This window comes from Microcaecilia unicolor, chromosome 8, assembly GCF_901765095.1.
Source record: "Microcaecilia unicolor chromosome 8, aMicUni1.1, whole genome shotgun sequence".
Classification (NCBI taxonomy): Eukaryota; Metazoa; Chordata; class Amphibia; order Gymnophiona; family Siphonopidae; genus Microcaecilia; species Microcaecilia unicolor.
This window is the reverse complement of record NC_044038.1, coordinates 172,823,964-172,833,803: the sequence shown is the minus strand read 5'-3', so window position 1 is coordinate 172,833,803 and position 9,840 is coordinate 172,823,964. Positions and strand designations below refer to the sequence as shown.

At 45.9% G+C, this 9,840-nt stretch overlaps 1 long non-coding RNA gene across 1 annotated transcript in view; it reads left to right on the top strand.

Annotated features, from left to right (window-relative positions):
* Positions 1–8,409: 8,409 nt before the first annotated feature.
* The window catches only part of LOC115475623, a 123,410-nt gene continuing 121,979 nt past the window's right edge, over positions 8,410–9,840 (top strand). Inside the window, exon 1 of the long non-coding RNA XR_003943072.1 lies at positions 8,410–8,683. This is a non-coding gene — a long non-coding RNA (uncharacterized LOC115475623). The remainder of the gene's footprint in view (positions 8,684–9,840) is intronic.

Below are 9,840 nucleotides of genomic sequence, written 5' to 3'. Positions count from 1 at the left end.
AGGGGGGGTGTCATGCTGCACCTAGGGGGGGGTGCACAGTGATGAACCGCCCCGGGTGGCAGCCGCCCTCGCTACGCCACTGGTAATCGGCCTTGGGAAGCCTGGTGTTATAAAGATGGAATATGTTGAAATTAAATGGAAATAGAATTAAACTCTCCTTTCATTGGGGTACATGGAATTGCATTTTTTTATATTAGGTTTGTGTCTCATGTTGGACATTTGCTCTAAATGTACCAAATTCAAATAGGAAATATGGCCATTTTTGAAACAAACAAGTTTTTTTTTTTTCAAAAATGGCCACATGCTAGATGTTTTTGTGCTCTATGCTTTTTATCTTTTGTTAGAAAAGAAAGATGTCCAAGTGAAAAACACACAATCAAGCCATTTAGATGTAGGAGGAGCCAGCATGCTTAGTAGACTGGACACCCAGACATCCCAGGAGAGCAGTGGGGCACTGCAGTGCACTTCATAGAAATGCTCCCAGGTGTGCATCTATTACCCCCCTTATATTATATGGATAGCCCCCCAAAACCCACCAAAAACCTACTGTACTCGCATCCAGGTGACCCTGTCACCCCTAAGGGCTAGTGTAGTGGTGTACAGTAGGTTTTTGGTGAGTGTGGGAGGGCTCACACATTCCACCACAAGTGTAAGAGGTAGAGAGGGATATGAGCCTGGGTCCCCCTTCTCTATAGTACTCTGCACTGACCACTAGACTACTGCAGGGACCTGCTTGCTGCTCTAATAGGACTAGGCACAACATCTGAACAGGCTGGCCTGTACTGCTTCTTTCATATCTTTGGGGAGGTTTGAGGGGTCAGTGACCATTGGGTGAGTATAGGGAGGGCCATGCCAGAATTCCTCTAGTGGTCATTTAGGGCATCTTTTGTGCATTATTCATTCTAAAAACAGATCTACACCAAAAATGTTGAAACTGTAGCGCTGGAACAAAATGAAAACATCCATTATGGCTGCAAACCAAGTGTTTAGGAACGCCAATCATCCTGCCCCTACACCCCCCCCCCCCTTGTGCTTTGGACATACTCCAGACAAACTGGATAGATAAATGTCTGTAGAATAGGTTTTGAACATAGCAATGTAGATGTTTTGAGAATAAATATGTCCAAATGCTGCTTTGTCACTTTTTAGATGTTTTTCTCTTTCAAAAATGAGTCCCATACTAATATAGTAGATGATGGCAGATAACGACCTATACAGTCCATTCAGTCTGCCTAACAAGATAAGCTCATAGCATAAGGTATGATGTGATACTTCATATGTATACCTGATCTTTATTTGTCCTTTGCCATTTTCAGGACATAGACTGTAGAAGTCTGTGTGGCACTGTCCTTGTTCCAGGGGTGTAGCTACGGGTGGGCCTGGGTGGGCCCAGGCCCACCAAGTTTAGGCTCAGGCCTGCCCAAAAGAAGATCCTTACCCTCTCCCACCCCTGCCGCAGCGCTTCTTTTAATGCTGTTGGCACTGCTGTGCACTGTCTCCCACCCCCACGGCGGCGCTTACATTTTGCTATGGCGCTGCCTGCCAGCAACTCTACAGATGCATCACTGACGTCCAATGTCCTGCTCTGGGGCCTTCTGCGTCCAGCCTCAGTAAACAGGAAGTTACATCAGCGCGGCAGAGGGAAGGTCCCGGAGCAGGACGTCGGTGACGCATCTGTAGAGTTGCTAGCAGGCAGGCAATGCCATAGGGAAGTGTAAGCGCCGCTGCGGGGGTGGGAGACTGTGCACAGCAGCCAACAGAATTAAAAGAAGCGCTGCAGGGGTGGGAGAGGGTGAGGAAGTCAGGGTGCTGGCCCAGGAAGGGAAGGGGAGGGGAGGGAACAGAAGGTGAAGGGTCCTGGACTTGCCAAGGGCAGAGGGTTGTAGGGAAGGGAGAGAGGTTTGGTATTTGCAGAGGGGAGGTTGGAGGGAAGGGGAGAGGGTTGGGATTTGCAGAGGGGAGGTTGGAAGGAAGGAAGGGGAGAGGTTTGAGATTTGCAGAGGGGAGGGTGGAAGGAAGGGGAGAGGTTTTGGATTTGCAGGGGGGTGGAGGGAAAGGGGAGATGTGCTGGATACGCAGAGGGTTGAAGTGAAGGGGAGAGGTGCTGGACATGTAGGGGGGCTGTATGAAAGGGAAAGAGGTGCTGAACAGGTAGGGGGGGCTGGATGAAAGGGAGAGATATGCTGGACATGTGGGGGGGGGGGCTGAAGGAGAGGTGCTGGATATGCAGATGATGGCTGAAAGGAAAGCAGACAGATGTGGACCTGCAAGGAGGGCTGGAGCGAAGGGAGAAAGGTGCTGGACCTATGGGAGGGGTTAGAGGGAAGGGAGAGAAGTGCAGGGAGAAAGAGCCAGATGCATAAGGGGAAGGAAAGAGAGGAAGAGAAGCTGGTTGGGGGGTGGGATCAGAGAGGAGAGGGACACATTGGTGTGGAGGAGGGAGAAAGGGGACATAGGGAAGTATACAGATACAGAAGGGAGATGATGGGCATTAGGTGGGAGCATGGGGACAGGGACACAAATGTGAGATGCTGTATGGGGATGGCACATGGGCACAGAGGGGTAATGCCTGACAAGGGGGGGACGGGGATATGGAATAGAGATAAAATGCTGGGCACTGGAGAGGGGGTATATGGACACGGGGGGGGGGGGGGGGGGGGAGATACCAGACAAGGGGGAGAATAGGAACACAGAAGGGATATGCTGGGCATGGGGTGCATAGGTGCACAGAGGAATGATGATGGATCAGGGGATATGAACACAGGGGAGATACTGGACAAGGAAATATAGGAAAACAGAGATGGGAGATGGATGATGGACATGAAGAAAGAAGAAATGTCAAATAGGAGACACTGGCAAGTGAGTTAAGAGAAGACAGAGGGAAGCAGAAACCAGAGACTGGGACCAATATGATTTGAGAAAAAATGACCAGACAACAAAAAGGTATAAAAAAATATTTTATTTTCAATGTTGTGAATATAACATGTTGGATTTGAAATGTACATCTTGACAAAGTTGATGTTAAACATGGCTGGGGTCCAGGACAGAAATCTAGGAAAGGACTCCAAAGTCCATTACCAGGCTGCGCCTTCAGCTTCCAGCATGCAGGCTTTCTCTGGCCAGGGAACCAAGCACAATTGCCCTAGTTCCATCCCCTAACACCATCCCTGGCATGTGCCATCTTTATATTTTGCACAGGAGCAAATGCCTTTCTTTCTTGTTTCTCTGGTGTTGTACTACATGCAAGGTCTAGTTTCTTGCGGTTTCCGTTTAATTTATATTTCTAGAGTTTGTGGTCACTTATTCTGTATTTGGCATTTGTGTCTTGTGTGTGTGACTGAGGTATTCTGTTAGCATGAAGTTTCCATGTAGCATTCTGTAGTAATTTGGCTTGTTCAGCTTTCCTGATAAATGTATTTGTATTTTAGGGCCCTACTATAATATTTAAGGCACTTCTTTTTCATAGTTAGGATTTTTGTTTTTGGAAGTTAGTGTTGGCATGGTAGATTTGCTCTAGGTTCTGAGTGACTTTTGTTTTATAGATTTTTTAAAAGTTAATTTATAATACGTCTGTAATTGAGATTACACTAGAAAACAAAATTTCTTTGTATGAGTTTTATGGAGAATTGTCCTTGCTGTGCTCTGTATCCATTGTTGGTGGAGAGCCAGGAGGTTCTCTGGATGCAGAATGTGTGGCTCAATGGGGCTGAATAGTGCAGTCTATTGTACTTCCCTTAGCTCTCAATTGGCCTGCAGCCACTGAAGCCTGCATTGCAACCCTCATTGAAGTTATGGGGAGTGGGGTATGGACAGAGCATGGGTGCATCAGGTTGCTGTTTTTTCTCTTTCAAAAAAGTTGGCAACTCTAGTGCCCACCCATCCAACCTGTTGGCCCACCCAAAAATTGCCTTCTGGCTACGCCACTGCCTTGTTCTCCAACTTCTGAAGTTGTCATCAAAAAAGTCATCTCTTTTGTAGAAGTTTACATTTTAGATACACAAATGGATTATTCTGTTTTGAGCATGTTTCAGGGACAAGTGGTTTTATAAGTCAAAATAATAAACATAAATACATTATTTCATGCAGATCTCTCATTTATTTAAACATAACCAAATGGGCTGTAAGTCCCTACTGCAGGCCCTTGGTTTTCTTATATTTTGTTCTTGTGATGACTTATACTGTGCCAAAACTGAAAACTCTCTCTTCTATCTGGTCAGTAATAAAAACTATCCACCCTATAAGGTCGTTTTGTGGCTGTACATGAGGACTTCTGCTATTGCATACATAATTGTGTGTTTTTGTTCTCAGTCATGTATCCAAGGTTATATAATCCTTTCAATAAAGCTTGTTAATCATTTAACCTATTAGTGGAACATAACCACAGAAGCATGGTATGGTCACATTTTCAATATGGTAATACTAGAGCCTAGCTAAGGAACAGGTTATTGTGAGTTAGTCTTCACTGGGCCAAACTTGTTTTCCAGTTTCATAGGCAGTGCCTTAGCAAGTGAAGGATAAAGGATTTTTTTTTTAATTTGACATTTACTTCTGTAGTAAACAGAATACAAATTAGGATGGTCCTAAAATAGTTCATGTAACAAATAGGGCTGTATATCGCTTAACATTTTTAATCACATGATTAATCGTGATTAATTGCATGATCCAAATTAGTACCATTCCTTCCCCTCCATGCTATAGGCACCATCTCTTCTCCTCCCCTCCTTTCTCTTCTCCTCCATGGGCACCGTCTCCGCCCCTCCCTCCCTCCATTCATGTTCACCATCATTTCCCTTCTCTATCCTCCCATATCCCTTCTTTGATCATTCCATCCCGTACTCAACATCTAGCCGTACTACTACTATTTAGCATTTCTATAGCGCTACAAGGCGTACGCAGCGCTGCACAAACATAGAAGAAAGACAGTCTCTGCTCAAAGAGCTTACAATCTAATAGACAAAAAATAAAGTAAGCAAATCAAATTAATTAATGTGTACAGGAAGGAGGAGAGGAGGGTAGGTGGAGGCAAGTGGTTACAAGTGGTTATGAGTCAAAAGCAATGTTAAAGAGGTGGGCTTTCAGTCTAGATTTAAAGGTGGCCAAGGATGGGGCAAGACGTAGGGGCTCAGGAAGTTTATTCCAGGCGTAGGGTGCAGCCCTCTAACCACTTTGCTGCATTTGTTTCCTCTTTCCATGCCTCCCCCCATGCGCTGCATCTTTGTTTTCTTTTTTCCTACTTCCTTTTTCTCCCGCTGCACCCGTTGTGGTCTGTATCTCTCAGTGGCGTAGCCAGACCTATCATTTTGGGTGGGCTCGCAGTTAGGATGGGTGGGCCTCCTAAAACTACCCCTTCCCCCTTTGTCCTGCGTCTCTCTCCCTTTTCACCAAGCCCGGATCCAGTATTATCCCCCGGCCCATGGCCTGGCAGCCCTGCAGGTGTACCTCAGCATTTTCTCTGGCATGGCAGCAACACGCCTTCATTGTCTGCACCGCCGCCACGATCCTGCATCTATCTCCCTATGTCTCGGCAGCAGCGATTCATGCTTCCGGGTTAGAACGAAGCAGGAGGCAGCGTCTCCTCGGCCGCGCACCTGCGTCCTGCCCCAGCAGAAACAGGAAGTTGTAATAATGGGGGCGGGACGCAGCAGAGGCAATGCTTCCGGGTTAGAAGCAGGAGGCAGCATGAATTGCTACCGCTGGTCCGCTGCTGCTGAGACAGAGGGAGGTAGATGCAGGATCGTGGTGGCGGCAGCCAGGCAGCATCTGGGAAGCAGGTGCAGGATCGGAGCTCAGCCTGCTCCCTCTGCTGCCGTTCTGACGAAGGTGCTCCACTGCTGGGTGGGCCTGAACCCAAACTGGGTGGGCTACGCCCCTGGTATCTCTTTCTCTGTCTTCTTGTTTTTGTTTCTTGCTCCTGTGCTTCCCACATGTAGATATAGAATCATGAAATAAAACTGAAAATTACTAAAACAGCCTAACCTATTGTAGCTGGTAGAAACAGCAATAAACTCTGTATTTTGTACTCATTTTTCTACACTGTTCTATAGACTACACTAGTACATGGCCGAATTTCAGTGAGGATATCCCGTTTCCTGATGGGTTCATCTTAACTGTTGTAATGGGCCTGGTAAAGCCTGGTGTTATAAAGATGGAATATGTTGAAATTAAATGGAAATAGAATTAAACTCTCCTTTCATTGGGGCACATGGAATTGCATTTTTTATATTAGGTCTGTGTCTCATGTTGGACGTTTGCTCTAAATGTACCAAATTCAAATACGAAATATGGCCATTTTTGAAACAAACAGGGGTTTTTTCAAAAAATGGCCACATGGTAGATGTTTTTGTGCTCTATGCTTTTTATTTTTTGTTAGAAAAGAAAGATGTCCAAGTGAAAAACACACAATCAAGCCATTTAGATGTAGGAGGAGCCAGCATGCGTCATAGACTGGACACCCAGACATCCCAGGAGAGCAGTGGGGCACTGCAGTGCACTTCATAGAAATGCTCCCAAGTGTGCATCTCACTATTACTTCCCCCCCCCCCCCTTATATGGATAGCCCTCTAAAACCCACCAAAAACCTACTGTACACCACTACACTAGTCCTTATGGCTGACAGGGTCACCTGGATGCGAGTACAGTAGGTTTTTGGTGAGTGTGGGAGGGCTCACACATTCCACCACAAGTGTAAGAGGTAGAGTGTGATATGGGCCTGGGTCCCCCTTCTCTATAGTGCTCTGCACTGACCTCTAGACTACTCCAGGGACCTCCCACTGAGGTCTGGCTACACCCCTGAAAACAATTAGCTGCTTTGGAACCAATAACACAGGACTTAACAAAGATCCCCCAACAACTACTTCCTGTCCCACACCCCTACCTTTGGTTCAAAATGGTAACCCCTCAAACAATGTAGAAACGAAGGCAGTAAAAGCAGGGTCCCAGGTTCGGAACACGGAAACAGAAACCGTGTGACATCACCGGGGGGGGGGGGGGGGGGAATGTCTGTCGGATATGCCAGATGGTCAGAGCAGAGAAGATCTGATTATTGAAACTGTACTGTATTGCTATTTTTTGCCAGTTCCAGAGCTGAGGGAAGGGAGTGTCAGCTCTTGAAAGTTAATCAAGAAAGACGCCTATAAGCAGGTGCAAACAGGGCAAAATCCTTGGGGCCTCCAAACCTGCCCAATACAAGAAAGTGCAGCCTGCCAGCTGGCTTTATGGCCTTCTCTCAAATGGGCCACAGGATATGTCAAACATCGACCCTAGTGCAATAAAATAAGTATTCCCTCTTTTTGTACATCAATCTTTATTTCTCTATGGATCAAATTATACCGATTATACCTTTCCTCTCTGAACACACCACCCGAACTCTCGTCCATGCTCTCATTACCTCTCGCCTTGACTACTGCAACTTACTCCTCACCGGCCTCCCACTTAGCCATCTATCCCCCCTTCAATCTGTTCAGAACTCTGCCGCACGTCTTATATTCCGCCAGAACCGATATACTCATATCACCCCTCTCCTCAGGTCACTTCACTGGCTTCTGAGCAGATACCGCATACAGTTCAAGCTTCTCCTTCTTACCTACAAATGCACTCAGTCTGCAGCCCCTCATTACCTCTCTACCCTTATCTCCCCTTACGTTCCCGCCCGAAACCTCCGTTCACAGGACAAATCCCTCCTCTCTGTACCCTTCTCCACCACCGCCAACTCCAGGCTTTGCTCATTCTGCCTCGCCTCACCCTATGCTTGGAACCTTCCTGAGCCAATATGCCAAGCCCCCTCCCTGCCCATCTTCAAGTCTCTGCTTAAAACCCACCTCTTCATTGCTGCGTTCGGCACCTAACCCTTACCGTTCAGTAAATCCAGACTGCCCCAATTTGACCATTCACTTGTCTACTAGATTGTAAGCTCTTTGAGCAGGGACTGTCCCTCTATGTAAATTGTACAGCGCTGCGTAACCCTAGTAGCGCTTTAGAAATGTTAAGTAGTAGTAGTAGATTAGCAGACAATCCTTGCTTCTAATCAATAGACAATCAGATTTACATACAGATCCACATCAATGTGTTTTCTGTACAAACAGTTCTGTAGTATTTGTTATATGTCAGGATCCTGTCGCTTTCTCATTCTAATACTTAGCAATGCACCATCAACTTCTAACGACTGAAGGGACCTAACCGATGCATCAGTCACAGTCATGCTCAGCTTCTCAAATACGATTTTTTTTAGCCTTATAATAACGCAGTCAGCAAAGTATTGAAATTGTGATAGGCTCTGTCATTTACACGTACCCACCTCCTCTAGGCATAAAGACGGTATCCCAGCCCTCCACAGTTTTTTTTAATCTGGGAAGCAAAGCAGCAAAGAATCAATAGTTTGAGGATCCAACCAGCCAGCTGCAGTCTTTTCATCCTGCTCTGTTTTTCCAGCACTCAGCTCACTGAGGATCATTCCCATAAATAAAAATCCTGTGGTACCCGCCCCGGATGTTTAAAGAAATGAAAAGTGAAAGCAGTCTGTGGTCTTGCGTTTGAAAGGTTTAGTAGCAGCAATCCAGCTCAAGATTATTGGTAAAATAACAGCTTCTTAGCTGTGGACATGGCACATAAAATGGATTATAAATACCTGCGGACGAAGCCTTCAGCCAGGCCTGGTACCAAACAAGGAGGAATCCCGCTAAATTCGGTAGGTGTCTTGGTTCAGTCACCTTTAGGGATGGAGACGAAAGAGAAAGCAGAGCCCAGAAACTTAGCAATGGAGCTTAGGTCTCGCTTTACAAAGCGGAGATCATAGGAATAACGAGCGACGTTCTGAAAGCTCAGTTTAGACGGCTGTGTTGTTTCGTTTATTACAGTGTCATCTGTCGTTCCGATGGCTGCGTGTCCGACCGGTTGGTGCAGTGATCTGACCAAAGGAATTTAGGGATTTGAGCTACAGAAAACTTTTGCGTTGTTTGGTTTCTGTTCCTTAGTATAAATATGTTGTGTATCTAAGCATGTTTAAAAAGATAAGAAAGAAATCCTTTCAGTTGTTTGTGTTCACTTTCGCTTTCACTTCTCTACTGCACTTGGAATTTTAAAATGCGAACAGATGAAACTTTTCAGTCTTAATTGGCTTCTTCTATGCAACTACTTGTGTGTTTCTTTGAATGTACAATCTTTTCTTCAGACCCTGTATCTTGATGTATCTTCTGCTGTGTTCAGAGATGAAAAGAAACAGGAGACAGACCTCTGCAAAAATGCACAAGGAAACCAACAAGCAGATCATCTCTGTGCAGTGCTAGTGTTACCCGACTGAAGAGCAGACTGGAGATTATGCAGTTTCAGATTTCAGACTGTCTGTAAGTGGGCATTTTTTGGCTAGGACAGCTGGAAACTTCAAATGTCCCTGTCAGTTTCCAGAATGAGAGAGGATCCTGCTGCCTGGCAGAGGCTGGGTGGGCGAAGTGAGTGGGTATTAAAGGGAAGAAAGCAAAGGAAAGAGGGCCTGGCAGAGAATGTGGAAAGAGAGGTCAGGCAAAGCACTAATGGAAAAGGTTGTATTTGGGTGCTAAGTACTCATTAGTCTTTTGAAGGGGGTGTTGTGTTAGAGGTCACCAAGCCTACTACTACTACTATTTAGCATTTCTATAGCGCTACAAGGCGTACGCAGCGCTGCACAAACATAGAAGAAAGACAGTCCCTGCGCAAAGAGCTTACAATCTAATAGACAAAAAATAAAGTATGCAATTCAAATCAATTAATGTGTACAGGAGGAGAGGAGGGGAGTGGTTACCAGTGGTTATGAGTGAAAAGCAATGTTAAAGAGGTGGGCTTTCAGTCTAGATTTAAAGGTGGCCAAGG